Consider the following 17,164-nt stretch of genomic DNA (forward strand, 5'->3'; position numbering starts at 1 on the left):
GCATTCTCTCTAAAGGTACTCTCTGAGCATATTCAGTAGAGTCACATGAGATTTTACCTGTTAAACTACCCTAGGCCTAATATAAATGTGGTGAATGAACTTTTAGAGGATTCTCTCATTTGTTACCTCTATCTCTTTGTTGATTGCAGGGCTCAGCCTGGTCAAACTTACCTAAAACAAGGTGTCTGAAGGAGGTTTTTATCAATTGCCCCCACACCCCCCCCCAAACAATTGCAATAAAAAGAATTTTAATACATTATTAAGGTCTTAGTGTGAAGCATTTAAAGTCTAGAAAGTAATAATACAAAATTCTGGTGAAAATTTCTGGTATTTTGACTTAAATTATATGACAGTCTAAATTGCATGGTCATATTTTCTTTTGTCCTCTATGAGCTCTGTTTTTTGCAGATTTCACATAATGAGCAATTATTAAAGACGTCTTTAATCATTAGTGCCCAATAAATGTCTCTAGGATTTATTTACTATGCTCTGAAAAATCCTTCTTTGAAATCAGAAATGTTAATTGTCCTGTGTAGTTTTTCTGATCTATCTTTAGCTTAGCATCCAAGTACTTCATAAACCATACCACAACACATCTTTACAGCTGGAAATAGCATCAGAATTCAGAGATTAAGAATAAAAGTACACTCTAATTTTAGAATAGACAAATTATACCCTATTGTGTGGGTGGTGTTGTGTTATCTACAAAATCAGCTGCAGCACACTGAGATATGCCTGACTGCTCTCAGTCCTATCAGTGGTGCTCATGTACCTCTGCTCTGTCACCTTCCTGGAGGAAACTCTCCATGTCAGATTTAGGTTATTTTAATGCTACTGAGAAATACTGGCACTCTCACACTGCTCTGAAAATGAAGTTTTATGCAAATGAATGGGAATCAGATTGCAGTCAAAGTCTTCAGACAAAATTTATTAGTCTCTGGCACATCAATCAATGGCTGTGCAAAAGAGATATGTATCAGACTGAACCTTTCATAGAGCATGAAATTTACAGTACCTATAACATCCTTATGCATAAAATTAAATGTGAATTGTGAATGTTTGCAATTATCTAGGAAATGGCTTGCTCTTATAATTATTAAAGCAAATGTATAAACCCCGCATGAGAGAAAACACGGTTTTACTGCTATTAAGAGACAATTTAATGTATGAAATCACATTAGCATTCTCAAAAGATGGATTTCAATCATTCACATGAACATTACAAGCCTGTTGTAGGAAACTTCAGAAAGAGGATAGGTGATTTTTCAGGGTAAGCCTTAATGAGTACATCACTTGCATATTGCAAGTAGAGCAGAGCAGTTATCATCTGCTGTCCTGAGAAACTATCAACTGTATAAACTTCTGTCATGTGTGAAGGACTGAAACTACATCCATAAAGCTGATACAAACATTTTTTTTGACAAATAATGCTAGTTTCCAAATCTCATTACTTCATATTGCTCAGATGTTTCTCTCCCACTTCAGGAGCTAGAAGTGTGGGAAGAAAGGGAGGGGAAGGAATTTCATCCCTGGGGCCTGTCACTCTGCAACAGAATGAGAGGTGACTTAGACTCCCAGCTTCCTCTGCCTGGGCAAGCTCAAACCAGTGACCAGGCTGGTACCCAAACCAGGGGATACCTGGAGGGGAGAGTGCAAACATGGAGTACAGACCTGTCTTAAAATGTCTGAGTTTATGTGCCTGTCTTTCTTCAGATGCCTCTTCCACGACCATAGTCGCCTTCTTTCAGTTTAATCAAGACGACTTCATCTTCTCTTTGAGGGTGAGCACTTTGAAATTTTCACACGTTTCATCCTCAAAGAGAAGTTTAGAAAGCTTCCCAGGCCCCTTCCCTCTTTCCATGTGCCCTCCTGCCATATAGCTCCATGACTATTCTAGTTGGTACAATAGTTACAGTTTTTACCGTGACTCTAAGGCTGATGCCTGCTTTTTAGCAACATACCTCCAAGCCCAGAAATAGCAACAGCAGGAAAATCTACTTCCAATAGCGTAGACCTGATCCTGAATTTTGAGGATTAGCTGGCTGTTTGTGTATTTTCACTAGAATGTTGCTTCTGTAAAAGTGACACATTTTCTTGAGAGGTGACTTAGACTCCCAGCTTCCTCTGCCTGGTTCAAGAGATCCTGCATCAAATTCAAAGGAAGGTATCCAGAAGGTAAATGTGGAAAACCAGAGACCTCCTATAATTGAACATATTTCGTATTGTCTTTCCTGTAAATACTTTGCCTTTTTCATTATGGATTATTTAATGTCTGTCAAAAGTCAAGAGCCAGTTGTGCTGTAGCTGTATTTCCAACTGCCTGATAAATATGAAATCCAGTTTAATTTATGAGAGGACAGGTAAGTGTGAGACCTTGATATAGAAGATACATGAATGACCAAGGTCAAAACCAGTAATAGACTTTTGTGTTTAGAGCTTAAATAATAACTCATAATCAGTAGAGATAGGTGAGGAAATGGAGGTCAAATACTGGTAGAAATATTGAAGCAGCAAGTGCAGATGTTATTCAAACTGACAAAGTAAATATAATTTCAGTGAATGGTATTCATCTTTTTTTTTCTCAGTTCCCATTTGTGATATGCAATAAAATTTTACCAGCCTGAACTAGAACTGCTTATCTGTTAAGAAAAGTGAGGCAGTGGCATTCATTTAAGATTCATACAGACACAACCTGAGAGGGAAATCTCATTTGTGTACACAGATCCCACCACTGGAAAATAAGACCCAAGCTCAGTTTTCATTGTTGCATAAACATGGTTAGATTCCGACTTCCATTTTCTGCTTGAATTACCATCTAAATCTCCACCCATAAAAAATTAAAATTATTTCCAAATAATTAAAACCAAACTCTGTCTTTCTGTGCTAGGGGCTTCCATACTTTCATATTCTCTAAACTTTTCTTGACTAGTACATTGAATAAAGAGCTTCAAATCTGTAGGAAAATATTCTCAACCAGGAATTGGTGTCTCTGTCAAGCTCTGAATCTGTGTCACAAGACAAGATCTCAGGAGAACGACAAACCCTCAAGCCCAAGTCTAAGGCTATGAAAAGAGCAAGGTGGAGCAACATAGAGTAAAATCTATCTTTAGTCAGAAAAAAATATGGAAAGATAAAGGGTTTCTGAAGTGTTGGCTGAGCTGCAGACAGATATGCAGGAGGATGAAGGGGTGCTTGAAGTGGTGCTCTGTCACTCAAAGCAGAGTAGAGGCAAGCGAGTATGAACAAAAGTAGAATTAATACACTCACCTGGGCACATTTCATAGGGCTGGAAATATTGGAAGACCATTTAAACATGTAGAAAAAAACCCAAGAAAATTACAAGAACAGAGACTAGAGCAATAGGGCTCACTAACCATCTGTATGTCATCCAGCTGTATGGCTGATGGTCCCATAGAGAATGTGCTCAACAATTTGTTTATAAAGGGAGCTTGGTTATTTATGCTTAAATAGCATAGAGAAAGATGTAGAATTGATATAATTTCAAAATGTTTTTTCCTGGTATATTGCCTTATACCTTTTGGTGGAAATCTAGTATAAACATTAATTTCAAACACATAAATTTTACATGGTGAGTTCCAGCAATGGAAAAAAAAGCTGCGCTGCCTGATGAATGGCAGCCTACTCTTCAGATTCTTGGTCACACAATGCAAAAAAAACCCCAAACCAGCACCTTATTGACCTGAATTACAATGAAAATAATCTCTTCACTATGCAACTCTAACTACATGAAACATAGTATCACTTAACCAAAGATCAAAGTAAGGAAATCAGTCAATCAAATATTAATTGCGGAGAAGGATGTGAGTTACTTTGCCTGCATTCAGTGCTTTAAAAGCAGATTCAAACTTTATCTCACCAATAAGGAAGCCTGATATAATTGAATTTAGCAGTGCTATTCTTGTATCCTACATGCTGACAAGGTTTAACAAAAATCTGACCTAAATTTATTAGATTTAATAAAATAATATCCTTACTTGACCTTAGAATATGGAGTGCGTTGTGGACCAGTGTGACTTCTGGGATCACTCTACTGCTGCTACTCTTTTAAATAAGGAAAATCACAGAGCACTAGAACTTGGACAAAAAGGAGCCCAGCTCAGACAAGCACAGAACACCAATCCAACAAGCTGTGGCAGGACAGTTGACATCAAAAGGAAATGCTTTGTTTCATTTTGATGTCATCAGCTCTCCAAGCTGTCCTGGAGTTTGTGAAAAGCAACTTGTATAATCAGTGAATTTATACTGATTAGTAATGGATTCAAGTGTACATAAATGTGCAGGCTACCAACTGTACCCATCAAAAATTAATGATAAGATGTACAGAAGTGCACAAAATTATTCGAGTGATGACTTGTGTGGAGAAGGGAATCATGATGATGTTTTAAATGCATGTGTACTTTCTTTTGACTGCTTTCCAAAGTATCCAAAACATCTTCAGGGTACTTGTCAGCAGAAAAGTATTGTGCTATTTTTGACTGGTATATTTAAACAATAAGTTTCTCTCCTAAATCACAGAAGTTTAGAAGGGTAAGGTATAATACAGAATGGAGACCACCATCAATAGGAAGATCACAACCCATACTCTCATTGAAATTAGATCAAAACAGAATAATACAATAACACAGTCAGATTCAGAAGTCCTTGGGTCCTGCTCCACCACTTCAGGCAAAGTCATCTTCAATAAATAATTGACTACATTTTTGGAGACAAGGTCTTCCTAAGAAAACTCTGTATTCAATGGGAGGAGAAAGAGAGTGAGAGTGTAAAAAGAGAGAGCGGATCCTCCTTTCAGTCAAAATAGGGCTTGCTTTTATTTATTCCCACCTGTCTCTAGAAGATCTATTGCAAATTAGAGTATAGTCCCTTAAACTAAAACTAATCTTTGTGAATACTTCCCCATGTTCCTAACATGCTGAGCATTTCAGAAAAAGGCAGTTTTCAAGCTATTTATTGTTCTCATCTCTTAACAAAAACAAGCAAAAAATCCACAAAAATCCTTATTCTGAAATAAAGCTTTTTAAAAAAATAAAATAATTTCTTGACTGATTTCATGCCCCAAGCTCCAAATTAGAGAATACTCTAATATTCAAGTAAAGGCAATTAAAGGAAATCTGTGGCCTCCTTAATTTTTTGCAAGATTGCACTGTACAAGGGTTCCATGTACCAGGAATTCCAGAGAAGATATGTCAAGTGGGGAAAACAAACTAGCATGGATATTATAGGCTAAGATGCTGATGACAGGTACAGTTAAAGTGTTTCCAGTGGGATTTATGGCAGCAGTAGTCCAGAAGCTGTAAAAATTCTTACGGGATATTAATGGAAATCACACAGCTGGTTCCTTCCAAACGGAGAAACTCCGAAAACATAACCCTAAGAGCGGATTCAATTACTACTTTTAAGATATCTCTTATTGCTGCACATTTTTTCACGTCTCTGGACAACAATATTAATGTTGTTCCCCCTGAGCCACACTTAGTGGAGCACCATTAACCTTCTTGTATCCCAGGAATCTGATCCCTTGCTGGCTGGCAGGGAGCAGAGCACACACACATGCACGTGTACACACACACACACTGTTCACAGGCACACACACTCTCACAAGGCTGTTCAAACAATGGGGGCAAAGTTTAAAATTTTTAGCAGAGGCAGACATTTGTGCTCAGATGGAAGCCAATAGATCTAATGCTGCCTTCAAGTACACAAAGTGCATTTAATAAATCTTCAATTTTCAAATTAATTTCAGGCTGCGCTGCACGCTCCTGCATCTACCACTCTCTTATGTACCTGGGTTTTAATTGTTTCTTTCTTTGACATAATGAATGCCAGAATGTAACCCTGAAGCACTCATTTTGCATCATAAATCACAGTATCTTTTTAAAAAGGGAAGATAATTACAACAAAACAGCAGTTCAAAACTGCTTGGAATTTACTTCTTACCTTTGACAAATAGCAGAGAAAATAATTGCCTAAAGACAATGTCGAACATTGATTTAAATGACTTGTTATGCACACATAGAGAATTCTGTGAAAACAACCTTCTTTCCAAAAGACAAAACCAAAAGCAACAAAAAAAAAAAAAAAAAAAAAAAAACCCACAAAACACAAGAACTCTTCAAGCTCCTGACAAATTAATTTGTTGAGGGCAAAACACTGCACATTTGTTATTCCTTGTCTATTTCTTAAAAGCCTGTGTGTCACATCTTTTCTACCCTCTGTATATATATGTGTGCTGCAGTTTATTTTAAAGAATGCTTCATTTTTTTTCAGCCTGCTTTCTTATTGCTGCTCTTATTTTTCATAAGGGTTGTCTTTCCTCTGCTTTTTTTCCTCTGTAGCTCTTTTGATGAAGATGCAACAAGATGCCATGGTTGTATGAATCACTGTGTTCTGGTACTGGTTTGTTTGTCTACACTCTTTCTGGTGTGGAATCTGTCTTTACAGATTCTGCTGCTTTTGCTGAAAGCTGTTTGAGGTCATATAAAGTTAAACTCAAATATACAATGATCTCTTGCAATTGCTGTCCCAGACAGTGCAATATTATTTGAATCATACAGTAGCCATCAGATGGTACAAGATTTCCCACTATGAATAGCCAAGAAGTGTTTTCTTCTTTTTACTTTAAAGGAATGTAAAGGAAATAAAGGCAAAGTTATCACTTCCAAGATTTCTAGCTTGAAGATTGCTCAGGTTTGTCTCTACAAGTTGCTGTTTCTTTTGTAATTACTTCTGCTGTTACTTTTACACAACTATGAATATATACCCTGCATTATACAGTCATTCTGCCTTTTTTTCTGCTTTTCTTCATTCCCAGTCCTTTCTCTCCACTTTTCAGATCCCACATAGAGTGCCTGAAGCCTGTTTCTCTAGGCTAGCAGCTCCATTAAAATCACTGAGGTTTGCACCTCCAAGGAGTCTGGGCAAACACTCTGCTTTACAGGGCCAAAGTTTACGAGGAAATAGTTCTTCAGTGGCTCATCTAGAGCGAGCAGAGTGCAGCTGCAACTTAATCTTAAAGGTCTCCAGATACTACTGAAGTAGAAAAAACACAAAGGATGGAAAGTGCATACACAAAATAGGTAAGAAGGTCCACCTGCTACTTCCCTGAAGAGGGATATGGCCTGAGGGATCTGAACATAACTCTGTTCTCTTTGCTTTCTTCCCCACTATAAACCTCTCCTTGAGCTCTTTTGTGGATTTGATCCTGCAACCAACTTCATTCATGCACATACCAAGCTACCCACGCCGTCTTCCTCTTCCACCCTTCGGTACAGTGAATTTCCAATGGCAGATCCACCATACTCAGGAAACAGTACTCAAGCTGCAAAATAAAGAACACCCATTCTTTTAGCATGTCAAGGTTTCACAAAATACTCTCAGCAGAGATTTAATTGTAGTATTTTTTTTTTCAGAGAGGAAAACTATATGTGCCAATTAATAAGACAAGAGGGAAGGGGCAGAAATGGATACACAGGAAATTCTGCATGAACATGAGGAAGAACTTTTTCACTGTGCAGTGACCAAACACTGGAACAGATCACCCAGAGAGGCTGTGGAGGCCTCCCTCAGTGGAGATATTCCAGAACCATCTGGACACAATCCTGTGCCATGTGGTCTGGGATAACCCTGCTTGAGCAGGGAGGTTGGACCCGATGACCGATCGTGATCCCTTCCAACCTGACCCCCTCTGTGATTCTGAGATAGCAACACAATAAAATACCTCTAAGAACTACACTTAGGTTTATGGCTCATTAACCCAGTAGATTTACTTAATGAATTTACAACTGGTCTATAAATTCTCTATCAATTTAATAGTGATTAAAAAATTGTCACTTAAAATGTACACTATTATTCCTTTTAAGGTTTACATGTGGTATTAAAAAATTATTGCCCATTCCAATTAGGAAAAAAAGTAATTTTAAATTTATTATTATAAGACCTACCCAAAATAAATTTTGATTATGCAAATACCTCTGATGGGAGCAATAGAAAATCAGAAATATCTGTTTCTGCTAAACAGTTTGTTATTATGAAGAAAAGCATCAAACTAGGCTACATTTCCTGGACTGAAAATCATAGGGGTAGGAATGTATTACCAGGGCATCAGTGAGAGAAGGAAATAATTTTTTTTTTCTTTGGGGCTCATTGGACAAAAGGAAAAGAAAAAAAAAAAAAATAAAGTGTACCCTTAGGCAAATAGACAAAATTGGGTAATTTACTACTGGAGAAGAGGATTGGTTAGAAGCCAAATGTTCACTGGAAGAGAATGCAGAGGGCAGGAACACAAGCTGATTAACCACCTAGGGACAGTATTAAACAAAATAAATGTTGCAAAGAAAACGATTGAAAAATCCAGGAAGGGCAGAAGAACCAAACTTCAAAATCCAATTGGCAATCTAATTTCTTTTTAATCTGCCCTGCCATAGTAATGCTCATCCTACTGTTCTGTCAATGCACAGAAATCGAGCTGCTGTTATTAAAAAAAACCCCCAAAGAATAGTTCATTGTCAGTATCCTCACAAGAGAAGAATGTATCACTTACAGTGAAACGCAGTTGAAATAAAGCCCATTTTAAAGACTTTTTTTTGGTAATGAAAAAGCAACAATCAAACAGAAGCGACAACAGTCAGAATGCTAAAGTCACAATGGAAATGAGAGCTTCCAAATAATCTGCAAATGTTGAAAGCAAAATTTATGTCCTTGGACATGGTACTACAAAATTCATCATTGCTGAGGCATCATTTTAGTGACACTTTGTAGCACATCTTTTCATAAACAAAATGTTTCTTTTCCTTTGCTTATTTATTAGTTGTGTGGTTTGGCAACAACTACTGTAAAAAAGTTCACCAGAACAAAGTACCACATAGTTTCGATTTTTTTAGTATTAGAAGCAAACATAAATGAGGGTCTTTCTCCTTAGCTGTGCAACTAATACTCAGAATAAAAAATTAACTGGCATATCAATGCCCCCTCTTGGACTGGATCCCAGGGAATCCCTCTCTAACACTGGGCAATTTATTAGCCTAAAAGCTCAGCAACAGAATGACTTGCCTTAGACAAAGCTTACTCCAGGCTGTGTTATGTGTTTTATGCCTGAAAGCATAGCAGGGTTTTTTTGCCCCTCAAAAAAAAAAAAAAAAAAAAAAAAGCCACCAAAAACAAAACAAACAAAAAGACACCCACAAAGCAAATATACAATGTCACAGGATGCCTTTGTGGCCACTCTCAAAAACACCATAAAATATCTAATTTCGTCTCACAAAGCTCTCTGGCCTTACTGTCATCATGACAACACATTTTGACAGATACTTTGATCAGTGTAAATGTGTCACTTATCTAATAATCATGTTTGTAGAAACAATTTCTTAAAATCAAGTTAGGTGACAAATTAGAATTGTTAGTATGGTGAGAAGGGGACATTAACCAAATAAAAATACAAAGGATCCAGACATGTCTGAACAGCACATGGAGTTTAATTTCTGCACTTGAGTCCAAATATTAATTCCACTTCCATAAAGAACTGAAGAAGCATTCAAAGTGAGTATTCTCAGACCTTGGAGTTCAAATTTGAAATTCATGCATGTAGGATTTCAACTGTGGTTCCTACAAGGTTAAGTGAAAACACTTCAGTGACTTTCATGCAGGCATTACTCTGCTGTACATTGCTGCGCTGATTTTAGCAACAATAACAAAGAGAACATTCATGCTTGGCTGAAAACGTTTTAAGATTTGCATGAATGATGTGCAAAAATGGTTGAATAGAGGAACACTTGAACCAAATGTATCTAAATCCTGATCTCCTGAGAACAGACAGACACCTTTGGCTTATGCCTGAATGATATCGAAAGGAATATACTGTAGAAGGTCCCCTCCTTCTCATATTGCAGAATGTTCTTTGGCATTCCATAGTGTTACTGTTAACTTCTCAGTCTCAAGTAGGTTAGGCATGTGTTTTTAACAAATTGTTTGCATTTGATGTATTTTAACACGTACACAATCTAGAATTACGTCAGTAGCCATGTTATGTAAAATACAGGCCACACCTTGATACAGGTTTGCCTAAGTAGTTCTGACAGTGAACAAAACAGCAGGAAAACCATCAGGAGTGGCAGAAAAAGAACAGCTTGCTAGAAGAACAAAAAGCAATATGAACTATTCTACAGTCAGAAAAAACCCCAACTTTTTAAAATTATTTATGTTCACCTGAAGATCACCAGAAATACCTGGCTCTTGAGTTTATGTCGATTGTTTCCACCTTGCAAACCACTCCCATGTAAAACAAACAAAAAATTTTGTTTCATCATAACTTTATGTACCATAGCCAACAAATTGCTGCCCAGTCAATGCCACTCATTTCCTCCTAATAATAAAATGCAAAATAAGGTTATCATTCTCCCCTAAACTCTGCTAGCCCAAACCCCAAATTCACTATTCAAAGTATCCTTGACAAAACCACTTTTTCTTAATCAGTTGGTTTCAAAACAAATTTCTCTATCATATTCCAGACAAACCATTCTGACCCCAAATACAATGTTCAGTTCTGTCCCCAGCATTCAGTAATTCTCAGCCAGTTCAGTCTGTCAGTTCTTCCAGCTCCCCATCGCTCCTCACACAATTATATCCAAAGTTGTCTAATCCCAAAAGAGCCAGTATCCAAAACTCCCACCTATGAAAATTTGCTCATGTAAGTAGGTCTATTCAGTGAGATAAAACTAGAATATCAGGCATCATGAAGGAAATGAAACTGAAACTAACTCTAAAAATACGTATACTCTCAAACCACATAAGATTTAAATGGCATTTAGCTTCTTAAAAGCCTGGCAGAATTAATCAGCTAGAAGAAACAGGTCTCTATTAACTACCAGACAGTGTGAAAGAAACTTTTCAGACTTAGACATAAATGATAGAAAGGCTGTTATCTTGGAGGAAATAAAACCACAGACTTCCTACTGTTTAAGAACAAAGTATGACAATCATGAGCAGTAGAGAAAATGTCATTGAAGTTCTATGTGGGAAAAGCCCTAAGTGTGTATCAATCAAGACAGTATCAGTGGGAAAATGTCTTCAAACCATTGGTGGCTAAAACTGACAAGGTATACTTAGAAACAAATGCTCACCTTGAAAATCTAATGCAGAAAGAAAAAGGTTTAAATAATCAGTTTGCATGCTTAGTGATTCCCAGCGTGCTTTTCAGCCTATCCTGTGTGAAAGTGTATGCTGGGACATAGCTATGGCTCTTGCTGTCAGGGTGCATTCTCATGGAAATTTCCCACTGAATCACTCAGTGGGCACATTTACATGGCAAAAAGCTGTAGAAAAATCTCCCAAAGCCAGAGGAAAGTTATACTGCCAAAACTGTTAAGCCCTAAGTGGGTTTCCAAATAAAATTCAGTTGCTCTATTGGGTGCCACTTGAATGAGTCAACAATAAACTAAGACGCTAGTTTAAAAAAGGCTTTTTAATATGGAAAAGTATCTTTCAGTTTCTGAAACAGCAATCCCCTTGGGAATAAACTGAAAGGTGAGACTTTTGAAAGGCTTTGTCCAGTTTCAGCCCAGTGCCTTTCATATATTTAGAGATGCATTCTACTGTTGCTGCATATCAAGTTTGCGGCTTTAGTGTCTTTTTCATCAGTTGCACAGAGCAAAAGAAACATTTCTTTAGACTTTAGACAGCTTTTTAACATTTTCGTTGTTTGAGTAACCTTCTTCTAATATACAGGCCCATTCATGGACCACTTTCACTCCCCCTCTTGTTAACCTCATCTCACGCCTCTTTCCTGGAAGTTCATGTGTCTGAGTACATGAAAAGTTCACAGAAGGAAAGTTTAAAATGAACTTCCTTCAGTGAAGAGTTGTTGTGGAGATTGCAATTAATTTCTTGCAGTAACGAGACTTTGGATGCTCACTGTTATTTCATCATGATCTTTGTCATTGGTGTTGATCTGAATACTTTATGTAAGTAAGGTTAAAAAGACCTTTTTTTTTCTAAGTCCAGAACATCTGGGGTCTCAGGTTGATATATTAGTGATGTTGACTTTATAAAACAAAACCAAACCAAACCAAAACAAGAAAAAAACTCAACCATGTATGCACAACCTTGTTGTTTGCAGTGAATGCTACAAGTCACTTCAGTTGAAAACTCTGGGTTAAATTCTTCTCTAAAAATAGCAGTCAAATCCCAGATATGAATTGTGAATCTTAAGGAATGCACCCATGTAAGCTCATCAAAATATTCCAGAATATGATTTCAACATTTTTAAAGAGCTGTTAAAGAATTGGCCTTCCCACCCTTTACCTCTAACAGATATGCCATGTAAGAATATTTTCTCTTTGGTAACTTGGATAGTAAGAGTATTTAATATCTTAACAAGAACTCCCAGTAGCTACACCCTAAGATGAACAACTCCCTTGGTCTGCCAAAATTTACCCTTAAATACCACAAACCCAGATTTCCATGGAGAATTTGCCCACGTGACTCTGTGCTTCTCTCTGTGATATTTCATGTGCACTGTGACATTATTTCAAACGTGTTAACCAGGCTGTGTACTTGTCATGTTTTATTAAGTTAGCAAGGCTGTAGTTGGAGGGATGGCTCCTAAGAGATGCAAGATGTGGCCACATTTGAGGCCCAGTCTGGTGTTTGAGAAGGGAGCAGTATTTGTGATGAATGCACATTTCAACCTCCCACAGCATAAGTGCCAAAATCTCTAATTGCCTATTAAATGAAAAGCTTCATATGCAATATTACCCTATTTTATACTTAAATATATATTTTTATATATGTTTATTTATGACCTTTTCTTTCCATATAGGAAAGTATAGTTTTCAACAGTTACAGCTGGGCAACTCGCCCTACATTCTGCTTAATATTCCATTTGATTAACTTGGTTCTTTGTAAACCTTTGTTTTCTGTTTAAATGTTTTGTTTCTATTTAAATATTCCAATTACTGAACATAAAGTCTGGCTAACAACAGCAAGAATTAACATACATAAAATATATAAATAGAGCTGTATACATCATCTTTTCAAGCTCAAAAGAAAAAAATCCACTGCCAAATCTTCTTGATACTCACAGCAATAGTTGAAAAAAACCCACCCATCTGCCATGAAAGGAATTTCTCATGTTGATTATTTCCCAGTCAAACAGGATAGATGGATAATAGCACTAAAAACAGGGAGTGAAAAAGGGACCAGGTTTTAAATAGCATAAATGATAGCAGCAGAGAGACAAGGTAGCTTTAATCAGTCAGCCAGCACTAGGCAATTTTAAAACCTGGCAGCTTGCAGTGGTTTTCTTAGCTTGTGGTATTTGAAGGACATTGATATACACATCAAACAGAATTTAGGACATGCATTGTGGAGGTGCCAGTTGAAGCTTTATGTGCAAGCTAAAGTTGGAATTCAATCCTTTTATCATACACAAGACATACAAACTCTCATATCAACTTTCCACTCATTTTAAGTGAAGAACAATTTTTGTTGGAAGATTTACAGGTAAAAGTGTTCACTAAAATCTATTCTCTAAACCAAAAATTGTCACATACTCTACACCAAAGATTAAGCATGGCTCAAATTACAGAGTAAGCTTGCAATTCTTGTTTTATTATTCAAAAAATCTAACATAAGAAAAGAGAAGCTAAGTTTCTTAAAGTAACCCTATTAAAAACCACCAAAAAACTCCAACCCCTTTTTCCAGAAGTGGAGGGCACGAACAAATATCAATTCCCAAATATTTTCTTTTATTTTATTGTCTGCTTAAACCTTGCCATTGTTTTCTCCATGTTCCTTCCACTCAGCAGGAATGTGCATGCTTGAGCACGCACATGCCCAAACCCTCTGCTTTTAGTGGTCACATCACCTCACTGGAAAAGATTTCAACCCAAACCCTTCTGCCTTCCTGCAGCGTGACCCTTACTGAAACAATAATTTTTTTGCCATTATTTATAATAGCCAAAAGTTAACCAATCAGCAGGAGTGGTTGCATAATCTCTTCTCCAGGAGATTATCACAAAGTCTATCTCCCAGTGGTTTAAGGAAAATAGCAAAATTGCCTGTCCTTCTAAAATAACCTCCTGAAAGCAAGTTGGTAACATCACTTGCATTGTTGAAAATTGAAGAAGACAACCATTTTGAAAGATATTTCTTTGTGTACAACCTGCAAAACATCATTTTCCTGAAAACTACTGCTTAGGGGGTGGCAGGGAAAGACCTAATGCATCTGTTCAGGTGGCTTTGTTGTCCCTTTTTTGCATGTTTATGAAGAAATAACATATTTCTCCTTGCATGGGAATTGCAGGATATCTTCCTGAAGTGATACATGCTAATGAGGAAAAAATGGAAGTCCCTGAAAATGAAGAAAGGCTCCAGCCTAAGCAGCTATTTACCCAATCTGCAAACTGCACTCTTAAAACATCATACGCTGTCTTTATAGAAAAGTTGTGGCATACCAAAATACCAAAAATTATAAGCTAAACTCAGTTGTTTCCCATTTTATATATTTTGCATTTGAAATATCAGGAAATATTTTAAATTTGTTTTTAATGCTATCTGAGGGGAAAGAGTGGGTAAAAAATTTACTGCAGCACACTTTAGGAAGAAAGGTAAGAATGATTTGGAAACGGACTTATAGTGAATGCTTTAAAGATGAAAGATAATTACTTCTAGCTAAGTACTGAATACTTCACCTGCCATGAAAGGGAACAATAAACCTCTGGCACATATGCTTGGGAAGATGTGACTAAGTGAAAGGCATTGCTTCTAGAAATAAATTTAGGATGTTGCAGTGCTTTGAAGATAAGAAACCCCATCAAAGTTGCAGGTACAGTTGATCCCCGGGGGGGACTGGCAGCCCAGGATGAGGAGGGGGAATAGTGTTTTGTGCCAAGGTGTGCAGAGAGGGTGGAGGCTGGTCCTGCTGGTACCAGGCTCTGGGGTGGAATTCCCCTCCACAGGCAGAGACCAGCAACATCCTGCAAGGGCAGCTGGCAGCCAACACCCACGTTTCCAGCACACTAAAACTCTTTTTTTTTTAAATGTGTTTAATGAATGCTCCATGATTCTTACATGTAGCCACAGGATTTCAGTCAGGACTGGAGAGCAGAAGTTTTTTGTGTAAGTAAAATTCCCTCCTTCCCCCAGGAGAGCAGATGCTGCCACTGTGGTCAACATGGTCAACAGGAACCACAGGTGCTTCAACAACAAATGCAACACTGCAGTCATTTGAAATAAAGGTATAAATGTCTGAGTTTATTTCTGGCCTTTACCTTGGGCAATTGCTTCTCTAGAATTGTTTCTCTTCTCTTTCTACCATAACACAGTATAAAACTGGTGAAAAACTGAGGGATCATTTGGGTGGAAGGCATTATTCAATTGTAAGTAATTATTTTCTTTGTTCCCCAAATGTCACATAATCAATAAAGGAAAAGTGTTTCTGTGAGGAATATTACTATTTCTAAAAGCTCAACAACGATGAAAGAGAGTAGCCAAACACCACAACTATTCTAAATATTTTTTAATTTCCTGAGATCATGATTCTTGAACCTATACTATGAATATATTTTCTTATCTATAAAAGCAGCACAGAGACAAATGGAAAAGAGAGAGGAGAAGAGAAGAGAAGAGAAGAGAAGAGAAGAGAAGAGAAGAGAAGAGAAGAGAAGAGAAGAGAAGAGAAGAGAAGAGAAGAGAAGAGAAGAGAAGAGAAGAGAAGAGAAGAGAAGAAGATCAGTTAGTCCCTTGTATCAAAACAAAACATTCTATACTGACTGCAGTACTTGGAAAACCAACAAGTCTTAAAATAAAAATTGAAATTTTCTGATTAATTCAAGATACTAGTTATTGTGCAGTAAGCTAGACTAGGCATTCGTGATATGCTAGCTACTCCATTGAAATTTCTCAAGTTTTCAGTTTGCAAAAGTTTACCCTACAAAAAAATCTGAGTAAGTTACCTGACTTATTTGCTTTGGATAGTAGTATGCGCAGTTATTTCAAAGTCACTGAATCTTTAACTTTTTTTATCCTGTGGTGGCTTGCTCAATAAAGTTTAGAAAAGTTTGGCTAGTTTGTCTGGTGGAGATCACTCAAAAAGATTGATCTAAAGAAATGAAATACCTTTACCATGGCTTTGATAAATCTCATTAAATATTCACTGCTAACTTAAAATATCCCTTTTAACTGAGTTTCCTTTAGTTTTGTTCACTTCTAGATAAAATCAGGTTTAAAGCTGTATAGAAATTGTTTCACTAACATAAACCAAGACAAAGATCAGATGAAGCAATACTTCTAAGACAGAACACTTTACAAGTATATAATTTTTGTCTCTTTAATTCTCAGAAATCTTTAAGATTTCTCCTAAAGTGTCCTTACCTTTAGAGCACTAGGACATTTATTTGATTACTGTATAACTAACAGCAGCAAATAGTGCTGGATAAAAGCTAACTGGACAATTACTGCTGTGCTTCTCCCATCCTTCAAAGGAATGACTTCTCTTTAGGAGAGTCAAACTTACATTCGCCAGCAACACAATCAATATTTGAAAATTTGCCAGGTTTTTTAACATTATATTTGCTTAGGACAAAGCAGAAACATCCAGAGTCTGCAGCAGAAATGTGTGTCTTGTCCTCTAGCCTTTAAGCAGGCTGTTGTGTTAACTACCTTAAGTCACCTGGTGATCAATCAACTGATTTTAAAAAGGTCTCATGAAAAAATCCTCATCATGACACATCTGAAATATTTCCTCCTAGAACCATTTTCTCTGCAAAATGTATCAGTTTAAATTTCACTGAAGCTCAGATAAACTGAAAGATTGACTTTGGAATAGAGCAAAACCATATTGTGGCAAGACATTAGCAAAAATTCTCTATGTGAGCTGCTGTTATCCCACACAAGCAGCTGCAGGGACAGAGCCCAAGCTTTGGAAAACACACAGAGATACATGCACAAACCTGGGCAGACATGCAGAGTCATAGATGAAGGCACATATATGCATGACCAAAAATGCACAGAGAGTCACACATACAGATGCACAAACGCTTCTCCCATCCAGAAAGGCAGCAGATGTTCTGGATCTACCACAGAAGAATTGTGAACATCTAGTTGGCCTAAAATCTCAAAGCAGTAGAAAACTACAGTTCCTTTTGTTCCA

Source organism: Agelaius phoeniceus, chromosome 2 (assembly GCF_051311805.1).
Source record: "Agelaius phoeniceus isolate bAgePho1 chromosome 2, bAgePho1.hap1, whole genome shotgun sequence".
Taxonomy (NCBI): Eukaryota; Metazoa; Chordata; class Aves; order Passeriformes; family Icteridae; genus Agelaius; species Agelaius phoeniceus.